The 14,052-nt window shown below is 41.3% G+C and overlaps 1 long non-coding RNA gene across 3 annotated transcripts in view; it reads right to left on the bottom strand.

Moving 5' to 3' along the window:
- LOC147574860 (uncharacterized) overlaps window positions 1–13,807 on the bottom strand; it is a 44,605-nt gene extending 30,798 nt beyond the window's left edge. The window contains exons 1-3 of one of the 3 annotated variants that reach the window (XR_015243582.1): window positions 12,933–13,807; window positions 10,553–10,739; window positions 9,666–9,851 (exon numbers count right to left, since the gene is read on the bottom strand). This is a non-coding gene — a long non-coding RNA (uncharacterized LOC147574860). The remainder of the gene's footprint in view (window positions 1–9,665; window positions 9,852–10,552; window positions 10,740–12,932) is intronic. The other 2 variants (XR_015243581.1, XR_015243580.1) reach the window with 2 other exon arrangements.
- Window positions 13,808–14,052: the final 245 nt, after the last annotated feature.

Genomic DNA, 14,052 nt, shown 5'->3' on the forward strand with positions numbered 1-14,052 from the left:
TTCTCTTCTCGTTTCGATGATAACCATTCTAACAGGTATGAGGTGCTTTCTTGTTTGTTATGGCCCGTGGTATTCTGTTATAGCAGCTCAGGCAGGGTAAGACCATCCTCCCTAGGGCTCTTCAGTAAGATGACTTCAATTTCCGCTGTGGGCTCCCATGATGGTATGACAGTCCTCAGTGTAAAGGAGTCCCTTGCCTTGGTAGTGGCCCAGTCACTGACTGATGGAAAAACCAAGCTAAGTTTTTCTCTCTATAGTTGTGCTTTTATGAATTATTTAACTGGGCTTTGTACCTCCCTTTATTTAATTGCACTCATAGAGAAGTACGGACTGTTGGCATTAAGAACCCTCTAGAAGACAAAGCAGTTGATTATTCTTACCGTCAAAGTAGGCTCTCACATTGGGTGCAGTAAGAAGCACTGCACAGAAATAGCTTGTTGGCAGAATTACACTCTCAAGGGTGAATATCTTCAAGCCATCCTTGACTCTCCAGAGCAGAAAGGCAACCAAGTACAATGCCGAGGAGTGGGGAAAATGTTGAACTGAAGGCAGAAGGATCTCATGTGAAACTGTGAGTGGCCTTCATTGATGCCTATCAAAGTAAAATTCACAGTGATTCGCTTTCCTTTCCAATAATGGAACCACTATCCTCAGGAAAGCCCTGCTCTCTTCCTGGTTTGAGTATTAACTGATGGTTTGAATGAACACAATCTTTTCACCTACTTGCCTTTGCAAGTGCTGTTTCCCTCTGTCAGGATGGCCTCCTCCTCCCATCCTACCACCCCCCACCCCCAGTTCCTCTGGGGGAATTGCTCCGTGGCCTTCCAAACCTAAAGAATAATACTAGCACGCATTTATGTAGTGCTTACTATGTACCTGGTGATATAGAGGCTGGGAGTGGGGGGGTGGTGGGTAGTGGGAGGATCTGCTTCAGATGCAAGCAATAAGGAGTTGAATCATCTATAGAGAATTTAAAAAACAGTAATACCACCCCCCCAAACAAAAACAAGTCTGCTTTTTTGACTACCATGTGTTGACAATTCTAAACAATGTCAGTAAGAAAATGCTCCTATCCACTGAGGCAGACTTTTCCCAATGAGCCTCCCTTCATCCTTGGTACCTGCTGTTATGTGCCCAGAACCTTCCTAAGCACTTATGTATATTAACTTCCAGAATTTGACCCCAATTTAAAGCTGAGAGGACTGAAGCACAGAGCGATTGTGTGACTAAGCTGAAGTTATGCAGCTTGGTCATAATGCCTAGCAGGTAAGTGATATGGCCAAAGCTTCAACCCAGGCAGTGTTACCCCAGTTTACCCACCTAACCACTGAACACGTGCCTCCCAGAATATCTAACACACATGAAATACACCTCTAGGACAACATCCCTGATCTACTTGGGCTCTAATAGCTCCCGACATGTGTTCCTTAGAAGCTGTTTATTTTTGTATTACAACGCTCACTGGGCTACAGGGAAGCAGACAAGAGACCCTGAGCCTAGCACAATGACTGGCCCACAACAGATGCCGAACGAATGAATGAATGAATGAATGAATGCAGTCTTTGGTTCGAGAGCTAAAAGGATTTATGTATATTATGTGTATATTATGGGAGATTGGTGAAAAGCTCTGGATTTTGATTTGGAATTCAAGAATGGCCTTCAGTTCTAACCCTGTACTATCTCTGAGACCTAAAATCGGGCATTTACTAGATCTAAATGTTTGTTTCCTAGTCTGTAAAATAAAGAGTGGAATATTATATCTGTGATATTCAATAGATTTTCAGTTTGCTTTCTTCAAACTAAATTCAAATGGGTTTCTTTTTTTCTTCCCATTGATAACAAGCATATCTGTAGGGAAAAAAAACAAACCTTTTAAGTGTAACATACTACAGAGAGCATACAAACTCGAAGTATATAACTCGATGAATTATCACAAGGCAAATACCTAGTTTAGGTGAAACCAGCTAGATCAAATGAAACCACCTAGATGAAGAAATAGAACATTAGCAGACTTCTCATACTATCACTCCTAGTCAAATGTAAAGCTCTCCTGACTTCTAACATCACATATCAACTTCCTAATAAATGAAAAAAATATGTATTCTTTTGTGTAAGTCTTCTCTCACTCGACAGAATGTGAACTTCACCCAAGCTGTTGTGTGTAAGTGTAGTTTATTCATTTTCCTAGCTGTATAGTATTCCATTGTGTAGAGTATTTCCTAGCTGTATAGTATTCCACTGGCAAATGAACACTTGCCAACACTTTACTTATCCATTCTAATATTCATGAATACTCTGGACAAATACAAAGAAAGCCATACCTAGTGAGTCCTAATAAAACTGCTGAAAAGATCAAATATCATTATTAAAAATTATTCATTTATTTGTTTTTCCAAAGAATGCTAATTTTCTCTTCCCTTTCTGGGAACTATTCCTTATTCCTGACTCCAGCTTATTAACATCCAGATGTAATTTTTTTTAATATTCATTTTTTTTAAGAGAGAGAGTGGGGGAGGGACAGAGAGAGAGGGGAGCAGAGGATTCAAAGTGGGCTCTGGGCTGATAGCAGAGAGCCTGATGTGGGGCTTGAATTCACAAACCGTGGGATCATGACCTGAGCTGAAGTAGGATGCTTAACTGACTGAGCCACCCAGGGACCCCACATCCAGATGTAATTTTCTAAGGAATGTTGAAGGTGGTGAGTTTTGTCCATATACAAGAAGAAACAGTATCAGAATCTGGAAGAATATGTTATGAGTGGCCTGGCACTCTGGATGCCTGCCCACCATGTTCTCCAGGATGGTCCTTCCTTCTACTCTAGAGTCCTCTCCCTTGATTCTCTGTATCCCTGAGTCACAGAGAATTGCTAGTAAAAGATGTAAGCCTATATTCTGGCTTCAAGTACACGTGCCTGGTACTTAGAAGGAACTCAACAAATATTTATTTTGTGATTGCTACTCAAATTCAGCAACTCACTACTTAGCTGAAAGTTCTTTCCTCATTTGTGGGTGATTAGTTAACATCTACCAATAGCTACTCCAAAATCTCTTACTTCTTCTGAAATCCACATTCTTACTTGATAAATAACTCCGCATTCTATTTTTAAGGAGCAACTTTAGAGAGTCCCTTCTTTAACACTTTCATTTTAAAAAGATCTTTTTCAACCTTCATTTTTACCCTTCTTGTCCTTCTCTCCAACTCAAAGGAATCTATGTCCTTTTTCTCTAAAGCTAGATCCCATCTGAGAGATCCTGTTGCTATATTTATTCCCCCTCACTGGCATCTTCAAACTTTCCCTCTGCGTAGACTTCCAACCCAACCTGTGTGTTTCTCCTTCACCTTGAAAGAAAATTTCAGTATGATCTTGGTGTCTGCTCTAGCCACCGCCTTTTATTACTCCTCCTTTACTGACACATTTCTTGAATAAGAAGCTCAAGGACATATTGATCACCTGTCTTGAGGCCTTGAAATGGCCTCCACCCACTTCCAAGATAAGTCATTCTACCTCCTTGCTTGATCTGTCTCCACCCCCGGATTTTCTTCTCCTTGCTGTCCCCTAACTCTGAATTCTCAGCATTTCTGAAAATTCAGCCTCGGTGCTGAGCTCTTTCTTCTGCTGCAAATGTTCTGTCTGCTTCTTGGATCATGCCTGTATAAATGACACCCAAATTTATACCTTCCACCTTGTTCTCTCACTCGAGTTCCTGCTGTGTTGTCTTTGATTCCTGCTGAACATGCCTACTTGGCTGTTCCATTTTCTCCCCTCAAATGAACACTTGCCAAACTGATCTCGTCCTTTTCCTTCCATCCACACTGGGCTCAGCATGCTTAATTCCTTTCCTTCATCAATAACACCAACATTTCCCCACTTAGGCAGGCTTGAAAACTCCATCATCACTGACATTCCTATCTTTCATTACACATAGTAATCAGTCACTATGACTCATGAAGATTGTTCTTTGAAAGGAATCTAGCAACCATGCCTTTTTTATTCCTATTCCCACACCCATCCATGATTTATATTAGCTGAGGCCATTACAAAGCTTGTAGAAAAACGTGGCATCTTCCTTTTCTCATGAAAGGAGACCTTCATATTTCTATGAAAGATATTTTTATCTCTAAGCCATTTTCAGAACCAATGTTACTGATCAACATGGATTCTAGGAATGGGTAAGTCTTCCATGGCTAATTCTCCCAGACTCGTTCATACCCCTTAGGCTCTTAACAGCTTCTCACTTAGAAGATTCTCCCAAAGTTTTCTACTACTATCAAAGTTTTAGGAGTCATTACAAAAGACCTGGAACCATTTAACAACAGCCACCTTTCTCACCTAGAAAAGCAGAGATGGTTCCTACACACTCTTATTTTGGTAGTCAGAAAAGCTAACTACTTATTTGCCCATAGTAGAAGGAGTTGCAGAAGCTGTGTGTACCATTCTGTAAATGTTGCAGTGTCCAGCTCCAAACAAACATGTTTCTCATGGTTCTGGGGACTGGTGAGGTCCTCTTGCAGATACTGCCTTCTTGTTGTGTACTCACATGGCAAAATGGAAGTTCTGGCATCCTTCTTCTAAGGGTATAATTCCATCATGAGGGCTCTCTACTCATGACCTCATCGAAACTTAATTATCTCCCCCAAAACCCCACCTCCCACATTTAGGGCTTCAACATATGAATTTTGGGGAAACACAAACACGTAGTTCACAGCAAGGATGAATGGAGGGATTGTAACAATGCTGGACACCAGCACATCATACAGGTGGCTCAGGGAAGAAGAAAGGAAAACAGAAGACAAAAATCTCTATTTCCATCAAAATTAAAAATAAGCAATGAATTTAAATTACTGCAGAGACTAAATATCACCTGGAATTGTAACTCCTCTCTGACTCCTAAGACTAGAAGCCCCAAACTAGAATGCAAAATGAAATAATACACCAGATACAGTAAGATTAGGACCAAAACCTAGAATCATTCCCACTGGAGAATGTGGATTAGACAGAGGAAATTTTAACCCCTACACTAGATTTTGGAATCTACAAACCTTAGAGAACTATGTGAAGTAATTTGGACCAAATAAGGCTTGCTTTAACAACACTAAAATCCAACTGTAATCACCCCGACAGACAGGGAACTTACAATTCAATTCTCCAGCCTAGGCCAAATTATACACCTAGGCATTTTTCTAGGAACACAATCCCTGGAGACCTCCATCTCAGTGTGTACCCCGGCTTTACCACTCATTAGTTATAGGACCTTGGATAGGTCATTCCACCACCACAAGCCTCAATTTCCTCGTTTACAAAATGAGGTTAAGAATACCACTCACCTTGGGGCTCCTGGGCTGCTCTGTTCATGAAGTGTCCGACTCTTGATTTTGGCTCAGGTCATGATCTCATGGTTTGTGAGATGAAGCCCTGTGTTGGATTCTGTGCTGACAGTGCAGAGCCCGCCCAGGATTCTCTCTCTCCCTCTCTCTCTTCCCATCCCCCCCCCCCCAAAATAAATAAACTTTAAAAAAAGAGTACTACCCACCTTATACAGTTGTTGCTAAAATTAAATGATGTTTTAACAGAAAGCACTTGAAATAGTGCCTAACACGTAGTAAATGTTCTATTTATTAGTGTTAGCTACCTTTTGTACTCAACCATTATCTAATAAGCATAGGTATACGACCAATGTCCTCAGGGAGGCAAGACTCCAGCGAAACTGAGATCTAATGTGAAATCTTCCCAAACTGCCCAGGCAAGAGCCTCATGAGTCCCTTGGTACGTACTCAAGGACACCTTATGTGGCAGTAAGATCAGAGACATCAGTCCCTAGGAAAGTCAGAGGATATGGATGGAATGCTCTCATACACTCTGAACACAACATGCCCAAAGCTCATTTCATTGTGTCCTCAGTGCTCTCCCACCCTGTTTCCATGCCCCAGTCTTCTCCTCCTGCTCCTCCTATGTCCTGTATCTCAGGAACAGTGTGACCAGGGCCCAAGCCACACACGCACAAGTCAACTTGTATGTCACCCTCTTGACTGAGCCCACACATCACTAGGACCTTTAAAACATAAACATATCATCTGCATCCACTCCTCTCCAAGCACACCGCTACCGGCCTGGGTTCAGCTGACGTTACTGCTCAGCTGGACCACTGCAGTAGCCTCCTTCCACATCCCTCTTCGTCCACCCTTGCTCCAGGCCAGTCACGCTCCAAAAAACCTCCAGAGGAAGCTTCCAAACTGGCAAAACCAGTCATGACACTTCCCCAGTAAAATCTACCTTTCTTTCAAGACATTTCTTTCTCCTTCCTCTGTTCTCAATTCCTTCCACCCCCATGTCCCAGTTTATGTTCTCACCGCACAGAATCACCGTGAGTCACTGAGTGTCCCCTATCCCCTCCCACCTCTGTGGCTTAGGCCCATGCTCTTTCTTCTGCTCTATCTTCCTCCCTAGGTTTGTCTATCCAGAAATCTCCAACTGACCCTAGAAAACCCAGTTCAAGTGCTGCTGCCTCTTGGGCACCTTCCCTTACCTCTGCAGGCCGACCTAGACGCTCTATCTTCCACACATTTATGGCATCACACACAGCACCAGGAATCAGAATGGTTTGTTTGCAGGAATATCCTCTAGCACCTACACTGAATATTGCACACCACGGCAATAACAATGATGCAAATAATAATATGATTATTATATTACGCTATATATACTAGATTAACATCATATATGTTAATACATTATTAAAGTTTTGTGTTTCTAAAAATTGTTATTAATGTCAAATCTTTGATAAAACTCAGGTACCTTGCTAAGCCACTTATTAGTGTGAACCACTTGAGATTGCTATTTTTGTGGTCAAAATGGGCACATATTAATGATTTCATGTAGCCCAACCTAAAACATGCATTTTCTAATCTCATTTTCACAATAACCCTGGGAGGTAGACATGTTGTGTTTATTACCCTAGTTGTATGAGTAAGAAAATTGAGGCTTGGAGGTTTTAAGTAACTTTTCCCAAGGTCACAGGTACGAGAAAGTGACGGAACCAATACTCTAATCTGGAACTGCCTGACCCTTGATGCTCTTACCCATGACTATATCCTGATTCCTAGAGAATTGTTTAATTGTGTAATCAACTGATGAGACGGTGACATGGCGGCCCCTGAGAGATGACGATGCTGGGTTACATAAAGATGTAAGTTTGTGTTCAGCAAGTCCAGAGAGGACAAATCCTGATGTTCCTGTGGCAGCTGAAACAGGTTTCTGTGCAGCAAGCAAAGGATGGTAAATACTGAAATGAGTTAATAAGGAAGGTTATAAAATCTCCTTCAAGGGAAGGATTTCTTCCCCCAATGGAGGATAGATTCTCATCTGTCAGAGATGGTTTAAATATAATCCTTTGTGAAGGTCAATAAATTGGGCTCACAAAGTCCTTTTCAGGCTCCTTATGATACTCAGACACACTGGCTTAATGTGGCTCAGCACACAGCCTGAAAATGGGAGGGGGCTGGTTCCCCAGCCAGAAACAATCTCCCTGCCTTTGTCTCCCTCAGCATCGCCCCTGCCCCCTGACTCGGCCTTCTTTGGAACGTATGTCGTGACTTTTGCATGTCGTTCTGCTTTCTTCAACAGAAAAATGCATTGAAAGCATGAAATGTGAGTGGTTCATTTTGGTATCTTCAAACACAGTGTTTAACACTACATTTAAAATTTCTGATTACGTGTAACTTCTTTCCTCTTCTGAAAGAATCTTGTAGTATCCAATGCAAAGAAGTCCCTGATTTTTTTTTCTAAAATCTATTATCAAAACTCAGCAACTCACATCATGAGAACAAAGCTTTCTCTAAGTGCATTTTTGGTCCAATCATTATCAGATATAGCATAATTATTTCTCTCTCCCTCAGCATCATTTGAAAATATGGTCATTCAGATGTCAATTCCCTCCAGGTAAAAAGTTCAGAAGATGAGCCAGCATTTCAGCCAATAAGAAAGAGATCTAACTAGGTTACTAATAGAAAATAACATGTCACATATGTAAGCGTTTAGCAATTCCCAGTTAGAGTCAATACCACTTCAAAACAATTCTAATGAAAAAATTTTTTCAATAATTGTTACTCCATAGATGCATGACTTTCTACAATGATAATGAATCAGTGGAATAAAAAATTGTGCTAGCCCCTTATTCTCAATAAAAATGACAATAATATTATAGAACATTAAACTCAAATAAACTTACCAAATGATCTAGCTCATTTGATCCATATAACAATCCTTACCATTTATGTCACCACTTTAGAAGATATTTACAGGAAACTTGGATCAGAGAGAGAAGAAAATTGCTGTGAGTCACAAAGCCAGGAATAGCAGAGTCTAGACTAGAACCCAGGCGTTTTCCTGATTCCAAATCTCATGATCTCTCTACTGCATCTTTCTGTCCACATGGCTAATCTTTTTTTTTTTTTAAATAGCATTTCTAACTCAGCAATATAGAAAATCAAGATCCAAAGAAGAGTGACCAATTTGTGAAAGGAGGCACATTTTCTTAATTTTGGTAATTAAACTTGAACATTAATTCCTTATATCTTGTAAAATATACCAATACTAACATTTATTAAGCATCGACATCTTGCCACAGTACTAAGTGCTTTATGGGGATTATCTCATCTAATCCTTACGAGGAGTCTAAAAGGTTGGCCCTCTTCCGATTTTACTAATGCAGAAACTGAAGTTTTGTAAGACCTTAGTTTTCCCAAGATTGGGAGCTGTTGTCTGAACCCATATTAGCTGAACCCAGAACTTAGGCCCTTAACCACTATTCTAACCTGCTATGCTAGTCGTTCTCCACTCTTGGTCCTAGACAGGCAGCATGGGCACCCCTGGGAATTTGCTAGAAATACAAATTCTCTGGCCATACCCAGACCTACTCTGGGAGTGGGACCCAGCAATCTATGTTTTAACAAGCCCTCCAAGTGCTTCTAAGGCACACTAAAATCTGAGAATCACTGTGCTCGACTGAAACACGAGTAAATGGTAACCATTTGCAAGGAGTCAGTATATGCTCTGTGCTATCAGGGAATGCAAAAAAGTAAGTGACAGAAGTTGAAGACAACTAATACATTTGTTGAAAATGAAAATCTTCAGGGGATGGTAAAACCAAAAAGGGAAAAAATAACCTTAACTAGTTCATGCAGAAGCTGAAAACAGCAATGATGAGCAATTAATCAGGCGATATGTTACACTGTAATCAAGGATCAGGAAATTCCAGAAGGACTAAATGATACAGAGTTTATTACTGCACAGCAAATGATCATTAATAAAACGTGGTTGTTAAAAGAACTAAAGAGATGAATAATCACATAAGGAAATGTCAGCTGTAGAAGGAATAACTCGTGGTCTTAATCACTTGGAAAAATTACAGGTATAGACACAGAATCAAAATACAAGAATAGAGGATAGCAGTGCTATTAGAACCTAGCACAAACATGATGGATCTTTTTATACAAAATCAAGATAGTTACAAAGACACCATGCACTTTGACCTGGCTGACATTTCAACTGCTAGAAATAATGAACTTAAGAATTTTAGCAGCACTCTGCATCACTCCCTGTCTATAGTAACAAGAAATTACTCTGCTGGAATTACTAAAACGTAGAGATTACGTGACTTGGAAGTTACCTGGTTATTCCTTGGATTTTATCTGGCTGATGACCTCTGCTGATATGTAACTTTCCTAAAGGAATAACTCTGCACATGAGTGCTTCCGAAGACCGGGCCAAGAGCAGCTTCCCAGGGCATGCCATTCCAATATCCTTCATTATATCTCTTGAGAGAACTGCTTTTTCAAAGTGCAATGTGGAGGGACTGAAAAGTGATATCAAGAACAACAATACCCGCAAGTGAGTGAAAAGAAAAAGAATTCTAACAAAGACACCAAAAGTTATTAGAAAACAAAATTGTGGGTTATTCCTTCCACTTGATGGCTACTAATTTGAGGTCTCTCTTTTTTTTTTTTTTTAACCTCTATTGGTTTTTTAAGAAATAGAAGCAAATCAAAGAAAATGCATTAATTGAAGCAATCAAAGGAAATATTAAACTTGTCTAACTGGACTTCATGAGAAGATATCACAAATTCCATGGAGGAAAAGGTATGTTCTTCTCTAACTTAGCATTTTGTTGCAATTCTCCATTCTCATACCAAGAAAAATTAGCCTTAGTAGCTAAAATGTATTGACCACTTACCACGTGCCAAGAATCATTCTAAACTTGATACATACATTTTCTCCTAGAACATTCATAGTTAGTCTATGATATATGCATTATTGTTGCCCATTTGACACTCTACAGATAAAGAAACTGAAGGAAGAGAGTTAGTCTCCAAAGATGGCCCCAAATAATTCAGTTTCTCCCTCTACATACAAACTGCAACTCCCATAAAGAGATGGAGCTTACATTCCCTCCTTACATTGACTCTATGCTAGATCTAAGAATGATTTGTGCAATATTGTGCAAAGAAAGAAATATTACAAGTCTTCTAAGCCATGGATTAATAAGGCAGCTTCTACCTCTTGAAATCCAGCCACCATGTTGTGAGGAAGCCCAAGCAACCATGTGGAGAGGCTCATGTGGAGAATAATCAAGACCCCTGGCTGACAGGTTCAGTTGAGTTCCCAGCAAACAGTCAGCACTGACTTGTTATGTGAGTGAGCCATCTTGGAAGTATATCCTCTAGAGCAAGTCACAACACTCCAGCTGATGGTAAATGGAACAGAGATAAGGTGTTTCCATCAAGCTCTACTCAAATTGCAAAATCATTATTGTTTTAAACTACTAAGTTTTGGGGCACCTGGCTGGCTCAATTAGTTAAGCATCCAACTCTTGACTTCAGCTCAGGTCATAATCTCAGGGTCATGACCCTGTGGGATTGAACTGTGCATTGGGCTCCACACTAAGCATAGAGCTGCTTAGGATTCTCTATCTTCCTTTGCCCCTTTCCCCTCCTCACGCATTTTCTCTCTCCCTTAAAAACAAAACAAAACAAAACAAAACAAAACAGCTATTAGGTATTTAAAAAAAATTTTTTAATGTTTATTTCTTTTTAAGAGATGGAGCAAGACAGAGTGCCCACCAGGGAGGGGCAGAGAGAGAGAGAGAGAGAGAGAGAGAGAGAGAGGGAGAAAGAGAGAGAGAGGGAGAAAGAGAGAGAGAGAGAGGGAGAAAGAGAGAGAGAGAGAGAGAGGGAGAAAGAGAGAGAGAGAGAGAGAGACAGAATCCAAAGCAGGCTCCAGGCTCTGTGCAGGGCTTGAACCCACAGACCACAAGATCATGATCCGAGCCAAAGTTGGGCACTTAACTGACTGAGCCACTCAGGCGCACCAAAAGCTATTAAGTTTTTGATAAGGTATCTTATTACACAACAATAGATAACTGAAATACTGAACTACCCAAGGTTACACAGTGAGATGGCTCAATATCAGGGAGGCCATACCTTTCACTCTCAAATAAATTAAGAAGCTGCAAATAAGGCTATGCAAAGAAGGGTTTCCATAGAGATACAAGTGTGAATAGATGATGTGCTTATATGGGTACTTTAGTCAACAAATAGTCACTGAGAATCTGTGAGGTCTCAGGTACTGAGCCCAGATGCTACAGATACAAAGGTGAATAGTCAGAGTTCTGAGCTTAAGCTCCATGCATGGCCACTAAGACAAATTGTAATACCCACAACATGAGCAAACAGATGCAAAATAATAGGTAGATACTTGGGATTACTCTTGACTTTTTACATCAAACCGAAGGCAAGGAATCACAGGGAAAGATATGGAAAGAGCTTGGAGTTGGGGTAAAAGAAAAGTGCAAGTAAACTTTCAAGACAGATCAACAAGAACACCACAAAATGTGTGTGTGTGTGTGTGTGTGTGTGTGTGTGTGTGTGTGTGTGTGTGAAAGGAAGGCAAAATATAATGGGTATTAGAAGAAGGACAATTTTAGTCATTCAAATACGTCATTGTGAGCATACATACACACACACGACTCCTTTGACAAGGTCATGCAGATATTCTGACCAAACTGAATGCCAGAGAGTTCTTTAAAAACGGTTACAGGACCTCTAGTTCTAAGATGGAGTAGTCCCATTTCTCCCTTTTACAAAGGCAAAGGTCCGCTCTCTCACAGGTAAGAATTCGTGAACGTAAGAGCACAGACAAGCTGAAAAACTCCAAAAGGTGGGAAGAAGAAGACAGACTTCCTAGGAATCTCCAGACTTGAGGAACCACATGGCACCCCCGCTCCCCCATACACACCAGATATGGCGCTGCAGAAGCCTCTAACTAGAAACCACCAACATGCACAGACCGGGGGGTGGGTGGGGGGAAGCACTCTAAGAAAAGCCTATTCTTCCAGCCAAACTAGGAAAAGGGTAGCCTATCAGCAGAAAACCTTTTTGGCAATACTGCCGTACTCTAGGAAATTGGAAAAGAAAAACTGCATTCCTCCCACCCCCATGGTTTCAGGGGGCTGAGTAGGGAGCAGATGTTCTGCCGCACCCCACTCTCCTCCCCACATCAGTAATCGGAGCCACATGGATTCCCCTGCCAGGATAGTCTGTGAGGTCCAGTGGCCTGCAAAGCCTCCCATCCCTACTGGGTAGTGAATCCAGCACCCTCTGCCCCCATGTCAGTGGAGCCCAGAGGGCAGCTGAACCTCTATGCCCACCCAGCATCAGTGAGGTGGTGGCAGGAAGTATGAGGGGGATGCGGGTGGTTAGCTAGCACTCAGCACTCTGCCCTGCTTCCTGTCTCTGGGTGCCAGCAGGGAGTTTCTGCCCTGCCCTGCAGAACAAAGTAGGCAAGTCAGGCTTCTGCTTTCCCCCTCCGTGGTGTCAGCAGGGTTCAATCTTACCACACCACATGGAGACAACGCAGGCAGTACAAGCTGATGTCCCACCTTCTTCAGGAAGCGGTCAGTAGGACTAAATGGGGAGCTGAATTTCCACCCCACACTCTTGCAAGAGAGGTATTGGCAGACCATCAGGAAGCCAGACATAGATACCAATCCAGCCCTCAAGCTACATCTCAACAGGGAGACTCCCTACTGAAAGAAAAAAAAAAAGAAAAAAAAAAAAGATTAAATAGGATCCAAAGTATCATAAAATATAACCAAAATGTCCCGGATACAATTAAAAAAAAATTCGTCATACTGAGAACCAGGTATATTACAACTTAAATAAGTTGTAAGTTGCCTTGTATCTGTGGAAGGCAATCACCTACCAACACTAAGATTAATCAGATATTAGAATTATCTTATAATTTTAAAGCAACCATCATAAAAATGCACCTACAAACAATTCCAAATTCTCAATTCAAATGAAAAAATAACAATTAACAACAACGTTATCTCTTCTGTTAATAGCTTTATATAACTGGTAACTATGGCTATGCCACCTTTTCTTCCTCAGGGTATACAAGTTGTATACCTCAGGGTATACAAGCAAACAGCTCCAAAATAATACAGCTATCACCTCAAAGTATTTATAGTGCTTGCCCTCATTTTCTAAAGAACCTAAGAAATTATGATGCCACTGAATGTTGTGAGGGATCCACAGCCAACATGATGCTGGTGAAGAGGTCACTGAGAGCACATGACTGTCAGTTGACCTGACTGCTGGATCCAGGCAGGTGGGGGCTCCTCACCCCCTCCCCTATCCTTGGAATGTATGTTCCACTCACCATTCCCCCACTAGGAGCTGTTTCAAGGACATAATCTTTGACAGTAAGGTACTGTTGAAACCAATAAGGACTGGCCACAGTTAAGGCTTCTATATAGACTTTTAAGATTGAGGCGGGCCAGCTATAGAGATCTACTCATCTTGTGGTTGCTGAAGACAAAACTTTTGCGGCTGCTGAAGGGAAGACAAGTTCCCTTGCTTATTAAAACTGCCACCTACCAATCTGGACTCACCTGCCTCTTTCTTTAGAGTCTCTCCATGCCCTCGTGTACCAGGGCGAGTACAGATTTCACCCAGGAAATTCCTGAGTTTGTGACCCAATAGATACACAACATATGG

The sequence above is a fragment of the Puma concolor genome, chromosome D4 (genome assembly GCF_028749965.1).
Source record: "Puma concolor isolate L17-30 chromosome D4, mPumCon1.1.hap2, whole genome shotgun sequence".
Taxonomy (NCBI): Eukaryota; Metazoa; Chordata; class Mammalia; order Carnivora; family Felidae; genus Puma; species Puma concolor.